Genomic DNA, 24,353 nt, shown 5'->3' with positions numbered 1-24,353 from the left:
TTAAAAAAACCTTAATTAAAGGAAATGTTTTTGGCATGGGAAAATATGCAAAGATATCTCCGATTCCGATATCCCAAAAAGTTCCGATTTTTTGGATTCCTGATTTCGATTAATCGGTTCAACACTAGTACATATATATATATATATATATATATATATATATATATATACATACGTGTGTGTGTGTGTGTGTGTGTGTGTGTGTGTGTGTGTGTGTGTGTGTGTGTGTGTGTGTGTGTGTGTGACACAGAGAGTTAGGAGAATAGACTTGTCGGGATAATATAAAGCTCAACAAGTATCATTGGAGCTTATATAAGAAACAATAAGAATGGAAAATGAAGTCACAAAAACTATACATTGGTAAATATAGAGTGGTTCATTTATTTAATAAAGGTATACAAACATTTAGTTGGGGGATAGAGGGGACTCTTTATACCAAGGTATTTCGAAGCCTAATGCTTTTCATCAGAAGAGTAGAGAAGACGCTAGGTAACATAATGGGGATGCGACGTCTAGCGGGGGATTCATCAGGAACGAAATAAATCAATGAAAATATTGATGTTGTTAAGGGGTATCAAATTTTAAGATAAACGAGGAGCGTATTATATAACGTGTAATGTAAAAAGATGTATAGGGTTTCTATCATAGTTTTAAATAATGTAGGTAGTTTATGTATTATATTCACCAATATACGTATTGTTCTTGTGACTTCATTTTCCACTCTTATTTTTCCTATATATGTTTATATATATACTTATCTATGTATTATTATTATTATTATTATTATTATTATTATCATCATCATCATCATCATCATCATCATCGCTCCGTCCGTTATCATGCTGTGCATCCCTAAATAAGGGAAGTGGAATATTCCAAATAAACATTGTCACCCTTAAAAAAAATTGATGTCGCTTTGAGGCACAGCTAATAAAAGTGATTTGTCTTTCTTGGCCTTTTGACTAAGATCAACGTGTAGTATCTGTTCTTCAGGTGCTACATTTCAATTTCTTCTCTCTCGGTGGAAGAGAAATCCTTTACGACTAAGACAATTTTTTCTCCACCTTAAAAAACAACCTTAGTGTCTAAATCTGTCCCGTGGGGAGGCATTGTGAATAGATACTATGTTTGATGTAACGAAGTTTTAATATTAAAAAAGTAACTGGAAAAAGTTATTTATGATTTAATTACAAAATGCCCTGGAAATGTCACTTCTGATTAATTATAAAATGCCCTGGAAAATGTCCGTTCTGATTTTTTTTTTTTACTTGCCTCCCCACACGGGCGGAATTGGACATCAGGTCGGTTAAAAATTTAGGGGGAAACTAGCTCCCCAAAAGAGGCACTCTGGTCAATAACAAAAATAAAAATTGTATCAGTAATGAAGGATTTCTCCTCCATTAACCAAGACCAAGAAAGGGGGGATTTAAGAGTACTGGAATGCTTAAACTAATACTATATTCAGAAATTCATGTTGAAGCAATGGTTGTATAATCTCTAACTGAAAAATGATGAAATGGAGGTTAATTGATTAGTGTTTATAATGAAATAATCAGCCCAACAAATGTATCAAAGTTATTATTTTAGTAAGGTTGGGCGACAACGTTTATTTAAATTATAAAAAAATATTGTCGAAATTAGTAACATATCCAAGAATTACGAAAAATGATGAAATATGAGTTGGTTGATGTGTGTGTTTGTAATGAAATAATCAGCCTAGACAATATATCAAAGTTATTATTTTAGTAAGGTGTGCGATGTGATGAGTTTAAATGATGAAAAATTATTGTCAAAATTAGTACCATATTAAAGAATTATTAAAAATTATGAAATATGAGTTAATTGATAGTTGTGTTCATTTTTATAAAATAATCAGCCGATACAATATATCAAATTTAATATTTTAGTAAAGGGAGGGGCGATAATATGGGTTGAAACTATGAAAAATTATTGTCGAGCATAGCAACATAATCAATAATTATGAAAAATGATAAAATGTGTGTTAATTGATCTGTGTGTTTGTAATGAAATAATCAGCCCAGGAAATATATCAAAGTTATTATTTTAATAAGGGGGCAGTACAGTTTTAATAAACAACGAGAATAATATGATTGTGCCTTCATTCATGCTGAACAGAACACTCACAGCATGCTCAGCAACAATATATTACATATGAAAATGCTGCTGTGAAATTTCCACAGGCCCCGCTAGTTATTATTATTATTATTATTATTATTATTATTATTATTATTGTTATTATTATTATTATTATGCTCCATTGGCCTTGGAGATAAGGCCTATACACGGGGTTAAAACACAAATAATCCTGGTCATATTTGGTTGGTACACTAGGAGTAGTATAAAATCGTCTGGAAGAACAATTGAAAAAAACTACGAATCCTCGATGTTTTAGCAGCCTTCAGACCTTTGCAATTGTAGGTACCACCAACATCCTTAGGAAAATCCTTGATCTTTGAAGCCCCTGGTTTGAAGCCGGGATTGAGGGAAATCCTCTGGAAATGAATGCCATCCCTTTCCAGAGAGACGGTGATAAACGAAATCAGAATTATTATTATTATTATTATTATTATTATTATTATTATTATTATTATTATTATTATTATTATTATGAAAGACATGAAAGAAGAGTTACGATAAATAGAAGAAGGAACAGTGAATGAAATCAGCAAGGAAATCCTAAAGAAAATCATAGGAAAAATGGCAGACTGAAGAGCACCAGGGCACGACGGGATACATGCATACTGGTTCAAAAAATTCACAACCTTACACGAAAGACTAGCCCAAAACCTGAGAAGATTTATACAGGAAGCAAGCGTGCCAGACTGGAGGACAAAAGGTAGAACTACACTGCTACAGAAAGACACGGAGAAAGGAAGCGTCCCTAGCAACTATAGGCCAATCACGTGCTTACCATGTGGAAGATACTGACAGCACAACTGAGGGAACAAATCTACCACTCCCTGAATAACCGTGGTCTTATCCCCGAGGAGCAGAAAGGATGCCAAAAAGGAAAAAGAGGAACACATGGCCTGCTATATATAGATCAAAAGATCCTAAAGGAGGTAAAAAGGAGGAGAAAGAATTTAGCCATGGCATGGATCGACTACAAAAAAGCATACGACAGGATACTCCAAGCATGGATAACAGAATGCCTAAAAATGTATAAAATACCAAGCAGGATCACCAATCTAATAGAAAACGCAATGAAAACATGGATACTGGAATTGACAGCTGATGGACAATACATAACAGAAATTAACATAAAAAGATGTATCTTCCAAGGAGACTTACTATCACCACTACTGTTCATCATAGCCATGATGCCCTTGAACAGTATTCTGAGAAAGTGCCAAGCCGGATACAAGTTCTCCAATACAGAGGAAAAAATGAACCACCTGATGTACATGGACGATCTGAAACTTTTTTGCAAGGACCGAAAAGGAGCTAGAGACACTAATTAACACTACCAGGATTTTCAGCCAAGATATCCAAATGGGATTTGGAATGGAAAAGTGCGCACAACTAGTTATAAGAAAGGGAAAACTGGAAATTACTTAAAGTGCAGCATCTGCAGAACAGATGCTACACTTTGATTAAGAACAACAGAAAAGAGGGGGCCCTATTTTCTAATTATTTAGAAAGAAAATACAATTTGTTATATATGGGTTGTTGAATTGTACACACTAGCAAAAGATCTAGCTTATTAGCATATTTTTTAAAAACATTCATTATAATTAATTCCCTATTAGTTGCCTCGGTTTTCTAATGGGATAATCATCTTTAGTTAACTATTACGTGTAATTATATTCATGGAGATATTCTACATTATTTATACTTGCATAATATTTGCATAAAAAGTTTATAGTAAACACAAAATTGTTTCCATATATATTTATGTATACGTATATTGTTTTGTTTAACAAATTTTGCCTACCAAACTCCTCCTAGGGTTTTTTGTCTACAGACATGCAACTTCATATATAAGGTATTTGAATCCATGCAAAACTTTATATTTGGGTTATAGCCCGGAAAAAATGGGTGCAAAAGTGTGCAAATTTAAAAAAAAAATGGAAATTTAAATAAATGAAATTTGCCAGGTGAAGGTCGAACGCCCCCATAACGAATAGTAGCTATTGGTTCATGTTTTAATTTTTAGCCTTGCAGTAAACATGTTTTCATAGCCAAGTCATTGACGGCAGAGGCAAAATAAATCGTGAGCTGAACGTTTTGGTTTCGATGGTGGCATATGCGTCTCTTTTTTTTTTATACTTGTTAAATCATTACTATATATTGCATCCAATCTCTTTCTTTCTCTCTCTCTCTCTCTCTCTCTCTCTATATATATATATATATATCAATTCGTTTTTCTTTTGTGTGTATTGATATTCACATTAAACCCCTCTTTTCCATTTATTTAAAAAGAAAATACAATTTTCTTATATATGGGTTGTGGAATTGCATTCACTAGTAAAAGATCTCGCTAATTTGCATATTCTTTTAAACATTCATTTTAATTAATTCCCGATTAGTTTTTTCGGTTTTCTTATGGGATGATCATCTTTAGTTAACTATTATGTGTAATTATATTAATGCAGATATTCTACATGGTTTATCTTTACATAATATTTGCGTAAAAAGTTTAACGCAAACACAAAACTGTTTCCATATATATTTATGTATACGTATATATTTTTGTTTAAGCTATCTATCTATCTATCTATAAAAGTGAATGTGCATGTGTGTCTGTCTGTGTGTTTGTCTGTGTACATTTCTCTACACAATAACACTGTCAATTTTTAGTCTACAGAAATTTGATATACAGGCTACTGAGATTTGCGAAAATCTATGTGATCGGTTTTCGGACAGAAATTTGGCTATGAAGGGGTCAAAATGCAACGATTTGTCCTTTGAGAACTCTACAAAGTTCCTCCGACAATTTTGGGTCTAAACACTTGAAATTGTAGATATAGGTTTCGTGGATATGGATCTTACATAATAACTTGATTTGAGCCCAAAACAGTAAAGGTTGAGGGGTCATAATAGGGGTCAAATTTAAAAAAAAATTGATCGCTTTTTTTTTTTTTTTTTCTTTTTTTTGCTCAACATACATCTCCAAATACCCGGGCACGCCGAGCACCCATGCTTGTATATCTATAAAAGTGAACGTTTCTGTGTATCTGCGTGTCTGTGTGTCTGTGTGTGTACATTTCCCTACGCAATCACTCTGTCAATTTTAAGTCTACAGACTCGAAATTTGATATACAGGGTACTGAGATTTGGGAAAATTTTTAGGATCGATTTCCGGCCAGAAATTTGGCTGTAAGGGATCAAAGTTTAACGATTTGACCTTTGAGAACTCTACCAAACTCCTTCGACAATTTTGGATCTAAACACTTAAAATTTTAGATATAGATTCCTTGGGCATGGATCTAACTTAATAACTTGATTTGAGCCCAAAACAATAAATGTTAAGGGGTCATAATAGGGGTCAAAGTTAAAAAACATTTTATCTCTGCGGCCTCTACCAAATTCTCAGACAATTTCAATTCTAAACATTTGAAATTTGACATAATGGGTATTCAGAGATAGGGCAAGCTTTTTAATCAGTCTGGGTCGAAAATGTTGAGTTACCAATATATAAATGTATGTATGTATGCATGTTTGTATGTCTGCCTAAAACTTTTGACAGAGGCGACGGATTTTACCAAGACCAGTATCGTTTTAAAGTCCAACCTTCCAGACGACAAATATCGAAAAATTGGCTAAAAAGATTAATATCTTCACCTTCAACTGGGAACTTTTCTACAGAGGGGCGCTTTTTTCGTCGATATTTTTGAAAATCATCCTCTCATTTCGATTGTCTAGCCTAAATTAAAACCTACGTCACTTCCGGTTTAGCGGTGGTCGTGATAGCAAAGACGTCAGGTCCCACTCGTTCTTTTCTTCCTTCACGTACAGGTACGAGCCTGCCTACCTACTACCACTTTTTTTTTTTTTTGCTCAACACACACATCCAAACACCTGGGCAACGGCGGGCTGAAATGCTAGTATATATATTGTTACGACGTGTCCCAGCCCTACTGGGGACGGTAGAGATAGATGACGTAACGAAATATATATTAAAAAAAAAAAAAGTTTCCCAGGTTCCTTGATAATGCGTTGTTATGGGAATGGGATAACCGTCTCGAAGACAACAATAAAATGAAATATACTGGACAACGAAATCACATGAGAAATAACGAGTATCGTCGAAAAATTAACAAACTTTTATTTATATAAAAAATAAATAAAATTCTATTCAAGAAAAGAAAATTAAATATGTCTTACTAAATAAAATTATTTAATGATTCAAATTCTACCAAGAGTAAAATATATCGTCAACAGTCAATGTTCACATTAAAGACCAGAAATCGTCTGCTCAATTAGTACAGGTTCTAGAGGAAGAGGAAGGTCTTGGAGAAATTAAAGATTTGGTTGAAAAACTCACTGAATGTCCTTTGAAAAAGGACCTTTCTTTTGTCTCTTTTATATATATATATATATATATATATATATATATATATATATATATATATATATATATATATATATATTTATTTAAAGTGATGGTTGTGTGTAGTTCCAACGAGAGAAAAAATGTATATTTAAAAGAGTGTAGCCATCAACAATTGAGGTTTTTTTTTTAAGGTTTTCATCATATTTTTATTTTAAAATATTTTTATAACGAGTTTCGAGCTTAGGGTGTGCTCTCTTCAGATATTTTCGAGAAAAACTTTTTACGAAAATATCTGAAGAGAGCACACCCTAAGCTCGAAACGCGTTATAAAAATATTTTAAAATAAAAATATGATGAAAACCTTTTAAAAAAACCCACAATTGTTGATGGCTACACTCTTTTAAATATATATATATATATATATATATATATATATATATATATATATATATATTTCTTTCCTGTAAATTGTTTACATGTGATTACGCGCGCGCAGGTTAGTTTTCGTACTTCTGTCATTCGGATTGTTTACGTTTCATTACGCGCGTTCATGTTAGTTGCTTCAAGTCTATCGAAGTCCTTCATTTATAGTAAATATTTCACTGCTCCTTTGATCCTTCATTCGTTGCCTTCATTTTTTTCTTCTTCAGTCGATATTCTTTAACCGCTGATCAAAACAGATTTTGGCCGTCACCGCTGTTTTCGCTTATAGCGATATCACGCCACCGACGTTGCCTTCCTCCTTCGCTGCCTCCACCTTCGCTTCTGATGGCCACAAAGCTCTACTGACTGTTAACTTTTTCCAGTCCTCTCTCTTGTGGAAAAAAAACTATTTAGAGGGTAAAGTAGATTACCCGGTGATAGCGTAAGCTCCGAGGGGTTGCAAAGGATGCCCTAAGCGACCCCCCCCCCCTACTGGGTCGAGTAACAAGTTTTGTAGTACGGCGAGCAGCGAGTAACTAATTTGTGCCAACCGTTCACCAGTAAGGTGCTAGTCAGAGACACAATTCTTTTATAACAGAAGAATAGTGCCTCCCCCTACTCCTCCAAGTCTATAAGAGACTCGTTCTCTCAACCACTCAGATTAGAATTCCGCCCTCGAGGCCGGCGCCACCAAGTAAGCAATCTCCTTTTTTTATTTTTATTTTTATTTTTATTTTCTCACACACTCCCGACAAAAACGAGAAAAAAAAACAAAAGGTAGAAGAGAGAAAAGAAAAAGAAAAAGTTACATAAAAATGACAGACCACCAAAATACTTAATCAAAAAACAACTGTTAGTACAATATAGCAGTAGTCGACCAGTCCAGATATCAATCAAGCAGGCAGCAGGCTAGGTCTACCCCGTCGTTTTTTAAGGGGCGCACATTCTGGGCAATACCACTTTTGCCTGTTGGGAGGTTCTGAGTCGATACCGACACATCGGAAATGGTACCAATCGTCGCACGAGTCACACCCGATCATATTCTGATTCTGCTGCGGAGAGCTGCACAGGGGACACAACCAGACCTGCTCTTCAACACTAGGGGGTGAATCTAACGTCTCCCCTCCCTCTGCAACAGGAGGTCCTTCAGGAGTCCTAGAAAGCTCTAAGGGGTACAGATGTTTCAGGGAATGTACTTCCTCCAAGCCCTCCCCTTTTTGTACACGTGCTGCTGCTCTAACGACACCATCATGGCCTGGAATCAGTTCAGTAATAGTTCCTAAGACCCAAAACGGTCTGGGTTTCAAAGGACTCTTAATCAGCACAAATCATCCTTCTGGAGGCGGGTTCTTGTACTGAGTCGGGATCGACCAGGAATCTTCCTTCCCAGCTCTAGCAGGTACTCCTCATACCATAGTTTGTGGAAATCTGTCAGACATTGGTCCCTAAGTTCCAAGGTTTGAATTAGCCTATCCCTGCTGGGAGGCAACAAGGTTGTTCTATCCTCTCTATCCAGTCGTATCAATAGCCCGGGGCTCTGATTGGGCTTAAGGAACATATTAGGGGTAATTGGAGTAGCATTTTTGTCGGCTGACACCTGGTAAGTAAGAGGCCGGTTATTAACAGACCTCTGAATATCCGATAACACTGTCAGAAGGGTAAAGTAATCCAATCTACCCCTGCCAAGAATCTTAAATAGGCAATTCTTCATGGTCTTGATACATCGCTCCCATGTTCCTCCATACCAAGGAGAGAACAAGGGAATGGTTTTAAGTTTTAACTTACAAGGACCGTATTTTCTTTGATAGTCCGTAAAAAGAGAGAGACGATCGAAAATCTTTCCACTTCCTATAAACGTTTTCGCGTTGTCACTATAAAGGGTTTCGGGAACGCCATATCGGTTAGTAAATCGAACCAGTGCCTGGAAGAAAGAGGGTACGCTCATGTTGGGAACTACTTCAATGTGTATTGCTCTGATATTCAAACAAGTGAACAGGAGCAAGTACATTTTCGTATCTCGTTTCCTGTCACTCACCCAAAGATGGCCAGTAAAATCAATCCCAGTGTGTTGATAGGGGACTCTGAAATCGGTACGGTGCGACGGCAGGGCAGCAGCAGCATTCGGCGTCACTGGCGTTGAATTATAACGTTTACATCTGGCACAAACAGCCAGTACCTTATTCACAGCTTGTCGACCCTGCGGGACCCAATAACCGCTTCGCCTCAACTCCGCTAGAGTTGACCCAGTTCCAAGGTGGCAACACCTTTCATGACAATCTAAAATGATGAGTCTGGTAACAGGATGATGTTTCCCTATCAGAATGGGGTTTTTAACTTCATAACCAAAGTGGGAAGATTGGTTGATTCTTCCCCGAGATCGAATCAAACCGTCAGGGTCCAGAAAAAGATCCAGAGCACGAACCCTAACTGGCATGGGTTTACCACTCGGCTCCTTTAGGTACTCCACTTCCACGGGAAATTCTTGCCGTTGCACTGTCTTCATAAGGTAGATCGCTGCCTTAGAGTTGTAGTCCCATTGTCGATTAAATCGGATGGCTAGGAACTTAAACACCAAGGCAGTAACAGTCAGTAAACCAGAGAATGAGGAAAACCTCTGAAAAGGTATGGCCGAAGTGTACTCTTGATCATGGATCAAAGAACAATTTGCTGAACTGCGGGTCATTCGCTGGCATATCTCACTCAAACAGGGCATATCCTGTCCTGGCCATTGAGATATTCCTTCGCATAGCCAGGAAGGGCCTGAACACCAAAATTCCATCTTGGATTGGAACTTTCTCAATGTTAATCCTCTTGTTAACAAATCCGCCGGGTTGAGTGTACTATCAACATATCTGAAGAGAGTCTTCAAGCCATAGCGAGACTCCAACTCCACTTTCATCTGCAGAATGTCTTTAAGTCTATTTTTTGCAAAAACATTTTTGCTAGCCATGTTTTGAGATAAAATCCAGGACAAGACCACCTGTGCATCCGTGGCTATACACAAATTCTCGGGAACAAATCCTTCACAATTGTCCAGGATTGTGGGGAGACACTTGAAGGCGAGGAAAACGGCCATTAGTTCCAACACAGGCAAAGTCTTGTCCTTCATAGGTGCCACCTTAGCTTTCGCAAATAATAAGGATGACCGACCATTTTGTACGATATACACGGCAAACCCATATGCTTCCTTGGACGCGTCGCAAAACAGGTACATATCTCCAGGCAGCCCTGCCATAAGCGCCTTGCGCAAAAAACGGAAATCACTCAACCCTGAAAGGTCCCTGGCTAGCTCTCTCCAATCGCTCAAGATCGCTGGCTGGAGTGGATCATCCCAACCTGCACCATTCTTCCACATGGACCTGATTAGCACTCTACTGCGGATAGTAACCGGGAGACATAGGGACAACGGATCGAAGACCTTAGCTGACTCTGAAAGAACACCTCTCTTAGTTGTCACGTCAGGATTGCACTTTACCGGAGCGACATACAACTCCTCCGAATGTGGGGAGTATCGGTAGCCCAGTACTCTCTCCCACTCCTCTTCATGGATACTTAGAGTACCATCCTCCTTCATCCTATTGCGGAGCGCCTGACTGTTTGAGTTGCATGACTGGATAATAAAGCCCCCTTCCAGCAAACGCTCTCTAACAAGGGAATACAATGTAGTAAGCTCACTCGCGTCTGCCACGGATGCCACAAGGTTATCCACATAAAACCGGTCCTCTATCATTCTGCGGCAAGCATCTTGAGGGTATTTTGCCGCATGCAATTTTAAGATGCACCCCAACACAAATGGGCTGGAAGTAAACCCGAATATCAAGGTGGTATAGCGGAAGCAGCGCAAACAATTTCCTTGTTTAAGAAAAAAGCAAAACCGGTTCCTATCCGCCTCCAGCTTAAGCCGAATCATTAGGAAGGCTCGGCGAATGTCTGCTAGTAGCACATGATTGTTGGCTCTAAAGGCCAGCAACAACTTTAAGATGTCCCCTGTTAAGTTAACGCCAGAATATGCTGCTTCGTTCAGCGATAATCCATCTCCTGTCTTCAAACTACAGTTGAACACTGGTCTTATCCTGGTAGTTGCCGTAGGGTCCGACTTGAAAACTGGTCTATGTGGTATCCACACATATTTGTCGAACTCCTGAGGGGAGACAAAAATCTCTTCAATTATACCGTCCTCCTGTTGCTGACGAAACACCTCCAAATATTCATCATATATTTTTCTTTTAGTCAAGTTTGCTGCTACCCGGTCTAAAACATGCAAGGAAGTTGCATGATTAGAGGGGACTCTGGCTAATCTATCGTGATGCCAGGGGAGCTCCACATAATAGCTTCCATCCCGAAGCTTTACCGTTTCCTCAAATCGCTTCATCTGAACTTTATCGTAATCAGAAAAGTCCTCCTGACTGGGAAGCCCCAGAGATTCCAACGTAAACATTTGTTCTAGTCCTCTTTGTACCATACTGTCAGGAAAGCACTCCGCCATGGGATCCAGGTATGTTGATTGTGTTTCAAGGACAAAACATAAATGTGATGAATCGACCTGGGGGGTATGTTCCATTACCGAATTAAACGAGAGGTGAGTAACCTCAGAGAGGGGCTTATCTTCCAAGAAAAAAGAGTCCACTGCTCCAAACGGGACCAATCCAGGCGGGGTTGCAAAGGCCCATCCATTCAAACACGGGATCAGCTTTAATGAGTCCAGGTGTTCAATCAGGTCTAACCCAATTATTCCCTTGATCGGTATTAAATCCTTTCCGGTCTCAAACTGGCCGGCCAAAGCATATTTTGCATCCTGAAAGACACGCAATAGAGATTCCAGGTTGGCCACTCGAACCGACAAGTCCATACCATCGGCTACCAAGACAGGAGATGTCACAGTCCTTCCAGAACCCAAGTCAACTCCCAGGACTACCTCTGTGAACCCACGCTGACACTCACCTAGAAAGGTAGACAATCTCAGCTGACAATTGACACCAAGGGTTTCGATTGGGCACAAAGTTCTCAGTACATCTGCCGCCAGATATGTCCGCCCGCTACCCGTGTCCAGTAGGCAATTCACTGACACTGTCTTTGGTCCACAAGAGAATGTAACTGAGAGAATGGGTGGCAACGTGCGGGAATACCCGGTTAAAGTTGCATTGTTCACATCCACATGAAAAGAAGGAGTAATAGCGTTCCCCCTACCAAACTTTTGAAACGTATTCTGTCTTATTGTTGATGTAAATGCAGTGGAGACACCGCCCTTAATCTGCAATCTCTTTATTGCTTCTCCAGTTAGCCTCAATATGGAGGACAAAGGTGGCACCCGTCTATTTGTTAGTGCTATTATCTCGCCTTTCAGTTCGAGAGGAAATTTCCTAAACAGAATCTTAGCCATCAGTCTGGCTCCGCCAGAATCGTCCACAGAAAAGTCACACGAAAAGGAATTCCCCAGCTCTTCCAACAGCGATGCCGTCCTGGTAACGAAGTCCCCCAGCTCAAAAAGGGCTCCACCTTTCTTTGGTACATAGTCCAGAATATCCTGGAATATTTGGTCAATGATTTCATCCAGGTCCAAATACTCCCTCTTCAGTATAGCCATGGCTTGCTGGTAATTGGTGTCAGTGCAACTTAGGTGATTTACCAGCCTCAAGGCTCTGTCTGAGAGTGAACACTTCAAGAAGTTCAACCTCTCGGCATCATTGGCCATGCCGATCACGCAGTTCTCAAACCTAGTCAAGAAGTTTCTGAAACTCATGCGGTCGGACTCCATTTCCTCTCCGCTAAATGTAGGCCCTGTGATCTGTATACGTGGGGGTTTAACAATGAAGGAAGAACCTCTCCCGGTAGTTGCAGAAGCCCTTGAGAACTCAAAGGCAGATTCCGAGTAAGGGCTGGGCTCTGGCTGTCGGTATGCTTGATCCAAATCGCCCAAGTCTTCATAATAATCCTTTAGTTGAGGCAGCCAAGCACCCTCAATCTCGGCAGGTGTACTCTCATCAAAGGAGCCTAACTCCAGCTGTGTGATACAAGTCTCTAACTCGACAATGAATTGTCGAATCTCCGTCCTTAAGAATGAGTACGCCGATGGCCTAACTCCATCACGACACATCTTCAGTCGTCCCTGAATCTTCTGAGTCAATGACTCCCTTCTGCGTAGGAGCTGCTCTTTCGTGACGTTCATGACAGTAGTTAACCGACGAAAGAGTAAGCAGCAAATCCTTTGCAAGATGTGGAAAAAAAACTATTTAGAGGGTAAAGTAGATTACCCGGTGATAGCGTAAGCTCCGAGGGGTTGCAAAGGATGCCCTATGCGACCCCCCCCTACTGGGTCGAGTAACAAGTTTTGTAGTACGGCGAGCAGCGAGTAACTAATTTGTGCCAACCGTTCACCAGTAAGTCGTTAACAAGACTGGTGCTAGTCAGAGACACAATTCTTTTATAACAGAAGAATAGTGCCTCCCCCTACTCCTCCAAGTCTATAAGAGACTCGTTCTCTCAACCACTCAGATTAGAATTCCGCCCTCGAGGCCGGCGCCACCAAGTAAGCAATCTCCTTTTTTTATTTTTATTTTTATTTTTATTTTCTCACACTCTCTATATATATGGTCTACCTCTCTCTTTCTATATACAGTTTATCTCTCTATATATACGGCCTCTCTCTATACGATTTATTTCTCTCTATCTTTTCTCTTTCCTCTTCCACTCTTCGTTCACAGTATCTCTGTCTCTTCCTTCTTCTCTTGCTCACAGGCCTCCTCCTCCACCCCTTTTTCTGTTTTGTTTACAAAATGTGAACGAGCAGACGAGAGTGGATCTTTTTGGCGCAAAAATATATAATAAAATAATGTAAATAAAATATAGTGCAAATATATCTCCTCTCGGCTAAAAATCAATAAAATAATTTATTATACATTTTCATAAATGTATCACAATATAATAAAATAATTTATTATACATTTTCATAAATGTATCACAATATATATACGCAAACATAAATATATATAGAAAAAAGCTTTGTGTTTACTATCACACATCGCAAATATTATGCCAGTATAAATCATGTAGAATATCTGCATGAGTATAATTACACGTAATAGTTAACTAAAGATGATAACCCCATAAGAAAACCGAAAAGAACTAATAGGGAATTAATTAAAATGAATATTTAAAAGATTATGTAAATTAGCTAGATCTTTTGCTAGTGAATGCAATCCCATGACTCATATATAAGAAAGTTGTATTTTCTATTTAAATAAAAAGAAAAAAAGTCCGCTTTTTTTTTTTTTTTTTTTTTTTGTCTTCGGGCCAAGATCTTTTTTCTCTTATCAAAGTGTAGTATCTGCTCCGGCAGATGCTGCAATCAAAAACCATATGTGAGGGCAACCCTACATATAAGACCATTGCTCTTGTAGCAATCAGATATTGGTCAATGTAGGGGAAACCCTTCATACCATTTGTCACTATCCAGTTCCCCCTCGGAGGAGATGGTCCCTCTCCCCTTCACTCTCCACATTAAAAAACGGCCTTGTGCCTAATTTGCTCAGTGGGGAAGCAAATAAATATTCGCCTTTTTCATGGTCTTCGGGCCAAGATCAAAGTGTAGTATTTGTTCCGGTAGATACTACAATCAAAGACCATTCCCCTTGTGGCAATCAGTTTCTGGTCCATGTAGGGTAACCCTATATACCAAGAGGCTCTCACCACCAGCTCCCCTCCCCTCCGCTCGGGGGAGTTGGTCCCCCTTTCCCTTCCGCTTCCCCCTCCACATTAAAAAACGGACTCATGCCTAATTTCCTCTCGTGGGGAAGCAAATAAATACCATAAAAAGAAAAAAGGTTTGCCTTTTTTCTTCTTGGCCTTCGGGCCGAGATATTTTTTCTGTTATCAAATTGTATATCTGTTCCGGCAGATGCTGCAATCAAAGTTATATGTGTGGGCAACCCAACATATCAGACCATTGCTCTTGAGCAATCAGTTTAGGTCAAGGTTGGGGAAGCCCTTCATACCAATTGTCACTATCCAGTTCCCCCGAGTGTGAACTGGTCCCCCTCTTCTCACTCTCCACATTATAAAACAGCGTTGTGCCTAATTTGCTCAGTGGAGAAGCAAATAAATAACTAAAAAAAATTGTTTTTAAAAACACACACACGAATAAACCTAGAACACCATCCTCCAATGTAGATCCCTTACTACCAGGTCTCCTTCTCCAAGATCAGGGGTCTACGTTCAAACCTTCCAGATGTTGAAACACAATTACAGGACGCGAAACCGGACATATTCTTTCTAAGTGAAACTGGCATAGGGCCAAACACTTTCCTAGACTAATTCATAATTAAAGGGTATTCTAACTTAACATCTAAATCTGACCCCCAAGATCGCCATGGGCATGGATTATGTGCCTACATTAAAGATGGCTTTCCATGTGGTAGGGATATCTCCAGAGAAGACCCTAATTTACCTTATATGTACTTCCGGGTTGCACTAGCTTACACCACTGCATTCATATTTGCCCTCTATCGCCCCACAACAGTGAGGTTACTATCTTTAAGAGTATATCTGAGAAAATTGACCACATCCTGTCTGCTCATTCTTCGGCTAACATTCACATTTGCGGTGACTTCAATGTCCATAATGTGGAATGACTGACCTACTCAAATAAGACAGATGACGAGGGGAGGTTTTGTCATGATTTTGCCACTGCCTATGACCTAACCCAGATTGTTCACGAACGCACATGTGTCCGATACTACCGGTCAGTATGCAAGCCTTCTAGACCTTTTCCTCACAACTTCTCCTGAGCTATGTTCATATTCCGTTCTACCTCCTCTGAGATCCTCCGACCACTGCGTTGTAGCAGTTAAGATAAAAATGAAATGTAATAAGTCTTCAGACGTACCTCTCCACCGTACTGTATATCGATACTCTATGGCTGACTGGGATAGCTTCCGTACATTCGTATCTGATCTACTTCTGCATTTCATGTTTAAAAAGATGTGTCCTCTATAGTATCAGACTTGACCAAATGGTTAATTGTAGGCATAGACCGATTCATACCATCCAAAAAAGTCCAACAAAAACCTAACAGCCAGCCATGGTTCTCCCCAGAATGCGCTGCTGCCATTGCACACAGAAATCACTTTTTCCATAGCTACCAACGTAATAGATGTACTGATACTAAAGCTGCTTTCAGGACTGCCAAAAACCACTGTAAAAGAGTAATAAAAAATGCAAGAGAGCTATATGCTCAGTCCGTTAAATCCAAAGTAGCTGAACAGCGGCTTCGTTCTCACCAGTTTTGGCCAATAGCAAACAGGATCCTGAACAGAAGCGTGCATTCTATCCCAACCATTATCAATGGTCCAGAGGTCATCTCGTCAGTATCAGACAAGGCCAAACTATTTGCCAAGAACTTTGCAGCTAATTCTACCCTATGCGACGAAGGCCATCAACTCCCCGTATTTCCTCCTATAACAGACAACACGCTATACAACATACAAATATCTGTGCGTGAGGTCGCCAAGCTAATCAAGAACCTTGATTCCAGTGAAGCAACTGGCTCTGACGGCATTCCAGTTATAGTGCTGAAAAAGCTCCAATCAGAACTTGCCCCCATACTTACAAAACTGTTTAAGCGTTGCCTTAAGGAGAAGTGCTTTCCAACACACTGGAAAACCTCGTCAGTATGCCCTGTATTTAAGAATTCAGGTGAAAAGCCATCTCCCTCTCAGTACAGACCAATAAGTCTCCTGTGTGTCATGAGTAAGTTGTTAGAATCCATATTAAATAAAGAAGTAGTCAACCACCTCAGCAGAAACAACCTTCTTAATGACATGCAATATGGTTACCACTCTGCAAGATCTACAGCAAATTTGCTAACGGTTATATCTCATAGGATTAGTGAATCTCTTGACAAAGGCTTCATTTCCAGGGCAATTGCTCTTGACATATCGAAGGCCTTCAATAAGATATGGCATAAGGGCCTACTTCACAAGATTTCTAGCTACGATATCACTGGTAATGTTTTCTCAATCATTAAATCATTTCCCTCCGATAGGTTCATAAGAGTAGTGGTTGATGGGCAGAAATCAGAGGCCCACAGTATTAATGCTGGAGTCCCTCAGGGGTCCATCCTGGGCCCAACTCTTTTCCTGATCTACATCAATGATCACTCAAAATAATTCTTAACTCATTCGTTGACATCTATGCTGATGACACGACCATCTACGGCAACACATCAAAGGTTCTCTCAAATTCTATCTCTTCTGATCTTGAGTGTGTGATACAGTGGGGGAAGAAGTGGCTGGTTACCTTTAATGCGTCTAAAACCAAGCTTTTATCTTTACATCATCAACGCTCTCATCCCCATCTGACATCAATTGAAATGGATGGCTCTCGTCTAAGGGAGGCTCCATGTTTTGACAAGCTTTTGGGTTTGACCTTTACGCCTGATCTGAAATGGAACACAGGTCTGTTGCCAAGGACGCTGGGAAAATGGTGGGATCCTTCTACCGCTCCAGAAGATATCTCACTACTGATGCAATTCTCTATCTGTATAAAAGCTAAGTACGTCCAAGGATGGAGTACTACTGCTACATCTGGGCAGGAGCTGCTAAAAACAGCCTATCCTGTCTTGACAGAGTACAAAATAGACTTTGTGGCTTAGTGAGGGATGGCCTTTTCTCTTCCCTGCAGCCTCTCTCCTACAGAAGAGACGTTGCGAGCCTGTCTTTGTTTTATCATTATTTCTATGGCAAGTGCTCGTTTGAACTCCAATCTCTCGTCACCCCTCGCCAATCTTTCACGAGAAACACCCGTCTGACTGAAACTACTGTCAATTTTCCCCACTCTCATCTGTGCCTAAATCCAAACGAAGATTCTATGAACAAAGCTTCTTTCTCAGAAGTGCACGACTGTGGAACTCTTCCTTTTGTCTGTTTCCCATCTTCAAGTCCAACATAAACAAATTCCTGAAAACCCTCTCTTAAGTAAGGCACTCTATCAAATCTCCAATACTAATGATTACTACAATACTATCTCATTGATAACTGTACACGCAATAAGCCTTATCCCTGAGTGGCCTCCGGGCCTTGATAAGTGGTGAACTCCATGTAAAAAATAAATAAATAAATAAAAAGAAAAAGACCTGCCTTTTTTCTTTCTTGGCCTTCGGGCCAAGATGAAAGTGTAGTATCTGTCTGATGTTTCACTTAAGTAATTGGTCCTTGGACAATGTAGGGAAAACCCTTCATACTAAGACAATTACTATTTTTTTGGGATACTGCCAGTGTGCCCCCTTTTTACCCTTGTTTTTATAGACCTGGTTTTCCTCCACATTAAAAAGGAACTTGTGTCATATTTGCTTTCTAATAAATTTGTCTAAATAAATAGAAACAATGCGTTTTCATATAAATATGAATACACAAAAAAACAATTATAGGAGTATAAATATAGATTACAATCAAGTCCATAATCATAAGGTTTCTTTTTCATCTTAGCTGTTGCAAACCTTTTTGCGGGATTAGTATCTCAAATGTGTCGCACACAGCATCCATTAGTTCGTCTTTTGGGATATTATTCTCGACATCATCTGAATATTGTATCTTCATTTTGTTGCCTTTTGCGGGTAAACTTGTGTCCCTTTACCATGCAAATCATGTTCCTAGCCCGTTTATCTACTATCCCTGCTTCCTAAGTAAGACGTATTGTTTCTGAATATCCGAAATAATTTTTTTTCAACCTTGAAGTGATATTCGTGATATTTTTACATGTACTATTTTTTTTTTTTTTTTTTTGTTTTGTTTTGTTTATCAAACGCTATGTTAATTCTCCCTGTCAAGCATGGTTGGCGTCATAGAAGATTGAACATTGTTTATTAAGGTTATCTTGTACGGTATGTGCACGTTTCGCTTTTTTGAATGTACCTAAAGACTGTTGTTGTTGTTTTGTTTTTTTGTTTTTTTCTTTTACAATTGCTTCTCGCAATTGTACGGCGCAAAAGTTAGACAGAATATTTTAAATTCATTGAGCGTGAAGGTAGTGTATTCCACAAACGGACACGTCTAGGAAATAAACTCTGTTCATGGAATTTCCGTTCAGTTTTAGGTACAGACAGAGAGAGCAAAAATAGACTCGCAACGTCTCTTCCGTGAGAAAGAGGAAGCGCCGATACGAAATGGTCGTCGCCCACTAAATTTTGCAGACGGTGTTGTACCCTGGCAAAACAGGAAAGGCTTTCTTACATTTTAATATTTCCTGCCATTTTGGGATACTGTCTACCAATAGACATCATTCAGCGGGCTAAATATAAATCTATGCGGATGTTAAACCAGGGTCGCTCACTTTTCGGCCAGGATCTGAACATCTTCAATGTCTTTATCCATGCTTATTCAAGTCACATAACTTCGTATGAAACTATTCTTTCTCGAAATATCCGAGTAACCGACGAGATTGTTTTTTAGTATTCTTTTCTAAAAATCTATAGAAATAACCACGCGATCGCCGTACATAATTACTTAATTACAGGTTGAATACGATATCGAAATATGTGGATGTTTTTCTTATATTTCATTTTTTTATGCTCTTTAAGAAATAATAGTTTAGGATCTTTTCTTTTATCTCTTCGAGTGTTATATAAAGTTGTTTTTTTTTTTTGTTTTTTTTTTTTGGGGGGGGGGTATTTTTACTTCTGATTCAGTTTATGGAAAGGTAATGGAAGGTGTTCGAGGAGTTCAGCATATTTTGGGATATGTTTAGATAATCAGTCGGCATGGTTAGATTTAGACCAGGGCAGCTACTTCATTTTATAATTGAAATTGAGGAGAATAGTTTCCCATATGTGTATTCTGTTTGCAATCTGTGATGGTATAACCTGGGGGGGTGTTTTGTTTTGCTTTTTTTTGTTACTTTTTTTTTTTTCAACACAAATCCCTAGCAGTTATTTATTGCCGGTTTGCAACAAAAAGTGTATTCTGTAAAAAAAGAAAAAAAAAAAATACGATGAAATTTGGTGGCCGCAAAAGTAATACTCAATTCTTCCTTCTCCGATTTGTGAGTAACTTTTCCGCAAGTAGTAATGTACGAGACGCGGGAGTGATAGTTTTAGCGACCCGCCTTCTATTTTGTGTAATATGTACAAACTAGCATTAATAACTATAATTATTTCGAAGTCTGGATTGTATTGGATCAACAATAATTCTTGTTTAGGGGTATTTTTTTATTTTTTCAAACGCCTCCTGGCATTATGTCGTCTAGAGCCAATGTTTTTCATTTTTTAATAGCCCATTAAGAAGCTCTCGCAAACTGTGTATGTTTGGAATTAACACATTGTAATAATTTACTAAACCAAGAAAACTTTGTAGTAACAATACATTTTCTGGCGCTAGCATATTTTCTTCTTCTACCATCTTTGTCTATAATTTGACCAAGATATTTCATTTTTTCCCATAAAAATAGCATTTGTCTATTTATATTTGATTTTTTTTTTTACACGGTGGTCACCACTTATCAAGGCCCGGAAGCCACTCAGGGATAAGGGTTATTGCAAGTACAGTACGTTGGTGTGGAAATTTAATGAAGTGTTTACTTAAGGGGCGGTTCATTAGGAATTTGTTAACGTTGGACTTGAAAACATCCAGGTTGTAGTCAGGTGGGAAGCGTGCAGACGAAACAGAGTTCCACAGTCGTGTAGTTCTAAGAAAGAAGCTTTGTTCATGGAATCTACGTTTTGGTTTAGGCACAGATAAAGAGTGAGGAATTTTTTTTCAAGTGGATTCAGCTAGACGGGTGTTTTTCGTGAAAGATTGGCGAGGGGGAACTAGAGATTGGAGTTCAGACGAGCACCTGCCATGGAAATAACGATAAAACAAGGATAGGCTCACAACGTATCTCCTGTGGGAGAGAGGTTGTAGGGAAGAGAAAAGGCCATCCCTCACTAAGCCACGAAGTCTATTTTGTACTCTGTCAAGGCAGGATAGGCTGTTTTTAGCAGCTCCTGCCCAGATATGGCAGCAGTATTCCATCCTTGGACGTACTTGGCTTTTATACAGATAGAGAATTGCATCAGTAGTGAGATATCTTCTTTGGCGGTAGAAGGATCCCACCATCTTTCCAACGACCTTGGCAACAGACCTGATGTACGTGTTCCATTTCAGATCAGGCGTAAAGAACAAACCCAGAAGCTTGTCAAAACATGGGGCTACTCCTAGACGAGAGCCATCCATTTCAATTGATTCCAGATGGGGATCAGAGCGTTGATGATGTAAAGATAGAAGCTTTGTTTTAGATGTATTAAATGTAACCAGCCACCTCTTCCCCCACTGAACCACGCGCTCGAGATCAGGCGAGAGAGAATCAGAGAGAACTTTGTCATTTACAGCCTTTGATGTGTTGCCATAGGTGGTCGTGTCATCAGCATGGACGTCAACGAATGATTGATAGTCGTGGCTTCTCTTAAATATTCTTATTATTGTTAATTGGTACAATCTTAACACTAAATGGTAATCTTTGGAATTTGTAAAAATCGCTAGCTTGCAACCCTCCTTGCCCACAGCTATTTCTAGATAATTATCGCTTAAATAAATCTAGTCAGAGGATAATGGCAATCGTTTAGTGCATGGTTCAATGCACAAATGCTGGTCTCTTTACTTTTTTACATAAATAGTAAGCGAAGTCCGCTCGTTTTAATCTATTTTCGATAATACTCCTATTTTTTTCATAACTATTTAATTCCTCGTCAATTGTATTTAAGTACGCAAATAACGTACTTCTTTTCTTAAAAACAACTGGTTGAATATTCTGTTTAATTCGACCTTGGAAATCATTTTACATCTTCCTAGTTCGCAAGAAAAATGTCCCAAAATGCTTACTTTTCATTCTTGCTTTAGTCTCTTTGCTGTGGTATTTATAAAGTTTCAATGTATTGACAGAAGTGGTTGATTGACATTCCATAATTGAAAATTCCTTATCCATTCCGTGCCCAAGAGCTTGTTTGAATTGTTCATCAGAAACATTTTCAATTTCAAAGATTCTTCTTTTAATATAACGTCATCAATTAGCTCGCTTTTAAATTTTATTTGATTTTTAGCTCTCAGCACAGTTGTTTTCTTTTGTTGTAGGTTTTTTTTTGTATTTTTTTTTTTTTGTATTTTTTATTTCATTTTGTCCTCAAGAAAAATGAGTGGATATTATGAATAAGGCACCAGGCGTCAATTTACATCGATATAAATTCGATCGTTTAGACGACAGCTGGCTGTTGCTACGATAGGTGGAATCTCAATGATAAACATTGTCGAACGTTGGAAGCTCCATTTGTTTACACAAAAAAATATTTGTATGTATTTATACGTTATTGACAGTTTCTAACTTCACTTACCAATAAGCTCAACACAAAATTTGTTATGTTCTTATATGCCAACTTACCGAAAATGATTAAATGCATGTGTATTTATCCTATTAACATACGGCCCTGTCAGTGGGGCATTAGAATACACCGACTGCCCCACTGCAGAGGGTAAAAGTCCCTCAATAGGCGTCCTGGATATGACCTTAGCTTGTGGGCTTTAGGGAGTGTGGGGCCACCCTTTAATTGCCATTGCTCCCAGGTCCACTCTGACCCAGAGTGGTAGTACCTGTTAGGGTTCCAACTATGGGTTAAAAAGAAACCGACTTGAACACAACAAATATATTCTATTAAAAAAATTTTCTTCAAAATCTTTGGATTCGGCATTAAATAACCCGAAAAGGGTTGATATGCCGTAAAACAAAAACAACCAACCAACCTATTAACATAATATATTTAAATAAAATGTTTATAGCTCTAGTATAGCACTATTAAGCTAGCTAAATGAGAACTTTACGTTAGTCGTTAATTAACTCTACTTTACGTTAGTTGTTAATTAATTAGTTATATTTACGTTAGTTGTTAATTAACTCACACACACACACACACACACATATATATATATATATATATATATATATATATATATATCTACTATAGCACTATTAAGCAAACTACATGAGAACTTTACGCTAGTTGTTCTTATAATTAACATACACACACACAATATTTATATATATATATATATATATATATATATATACTATAGCACTATTAAGCAAACTAAATGAGAACTTTACGTTAGTTGTTCTTATATAATAACTGTCACAAGTAATCAACTAACGCACACACACACACACACACACACACACTCTCTCTAATTTTCGACCCAAACCGATTAAAAAGCTTGCCCTGTCTCTGAATACCCTTTATGTAAAATTTCAAATGTTTAGACTAGAAATTGTCTGAGTAATTTGGTAGAGACCGCAGAAGTCAAATTTCTTTAAAATGTGACCCCTATTATGACCCCTGAATATTTATTATTCTAGGCTCAAATCAAGTTATTAAGATAGATCCATGTCCAAGGAACCTATATCTAAAATTTCAAGTGTTTATACCAAAAATTGGCGGAGGAGTTTAGTAAAGTTCTCAACCGTCAAATCGTTAACAAAAGTGCTGGCCGAAAACCGATTGCAAAGATTTTCCCTGTATATCAAATTTCGAGTCTGTAGACTTAAAATTGAGAGAGTTATTGCGTAGAGAAATGTACACAGACACACAGACACTTTCACTTATATATATATATATATATATATATATATATATATATATATATATATATATATAAAAGTGAAAGTGTTTGTGTGTCTGTATATAGCGGCACTGATGAGTTGTGAAACAACGAAACAGGTCTGTATGTCGATGACTAAAATATATTTTATAAAGCTCCCCTCTTCGGTAGAGCACTCTCGTAAATTATCTTACTCGCTACTTAATTTAGCTGAAATAATGCGAAGCTCGCGATTTGTTTACAAACAAAACGTTTGAGCCCTCTACGAGTGGCGGACGGATGTTTATTTAAATAGGCATTCGGACAGTTTAATTTCGGCCACCGATTCCGTAGTCAGGGGGTAGGACTGCCGACTGTTATCACGACGGTTCTAGGTTCGATCCTCGGCTTGGGAGAGGTGTTAGTCTAGCGGCACTGATGAGTTGTGAAACAACGAAACAGGTCTGTATGTCGATGACTAAAATATATTTTATAAAGCTCCCCTCTTCGGTAGAGCACTCTCGTAAATTATCTTACTCGCTACTTAATTTAGCTTAAATAATGCGAAGCTCGCGATTTGTTTACAAACAAAACGTTTGAGCCCTCTACGAGTGGCGGACGGATGTTTATTTAAATAGGCATTCGGACAGTTTAATTTCGGCTACCGATTCCGTAATCAGGGGGTAGGACTGCCGACTGTCATCACGACGGTTCTAGGTTCGATCCTCGGCTTGGGAGAGGTGTTAGTCTAGCGGCACTGATGAGTTGTGAAACAACGAAACAGGTCTGTATGTCGATGACTAAAATATATTTTATATTTT

General features: G+C 38.5%; 1 protein-coding gene and 1 pseudogene across 7 annotated transcripts in view; both read left to right on the top strand.

The window, feature by feature from the left end:
- Positions 1-24,353, top strand: part of LOC145294031 (uncharacterized) — a 100,143-nt gene that overhangs the window by 14,780 nt on the left and 61,010 nt on the right. The window lies entirely within an intron of this gene.
- On the top strand, positions 942-1,089 carry LOC145243299 (U2 spliceosomal RNA; annotated as a pseudogene).

This window comes from Euprymna scolopes, chromosome 2 (genome assembly GCF_053919585.1).
Source record: "Euprymna scolopes isolate OS-2025 chromosome 2, ASM5391958v1, whole genome shotgun sequence".
Taxonomy (NCBI): Eukaryota; Metazoa; Mollusca; class Cephalopoda; order Sepiida; family Sepiolidae; genus Euprymna; species Euprymna scolopes.
This window is presented reverse-complemented; position numbering and strand designations above follow the sequence as displayed.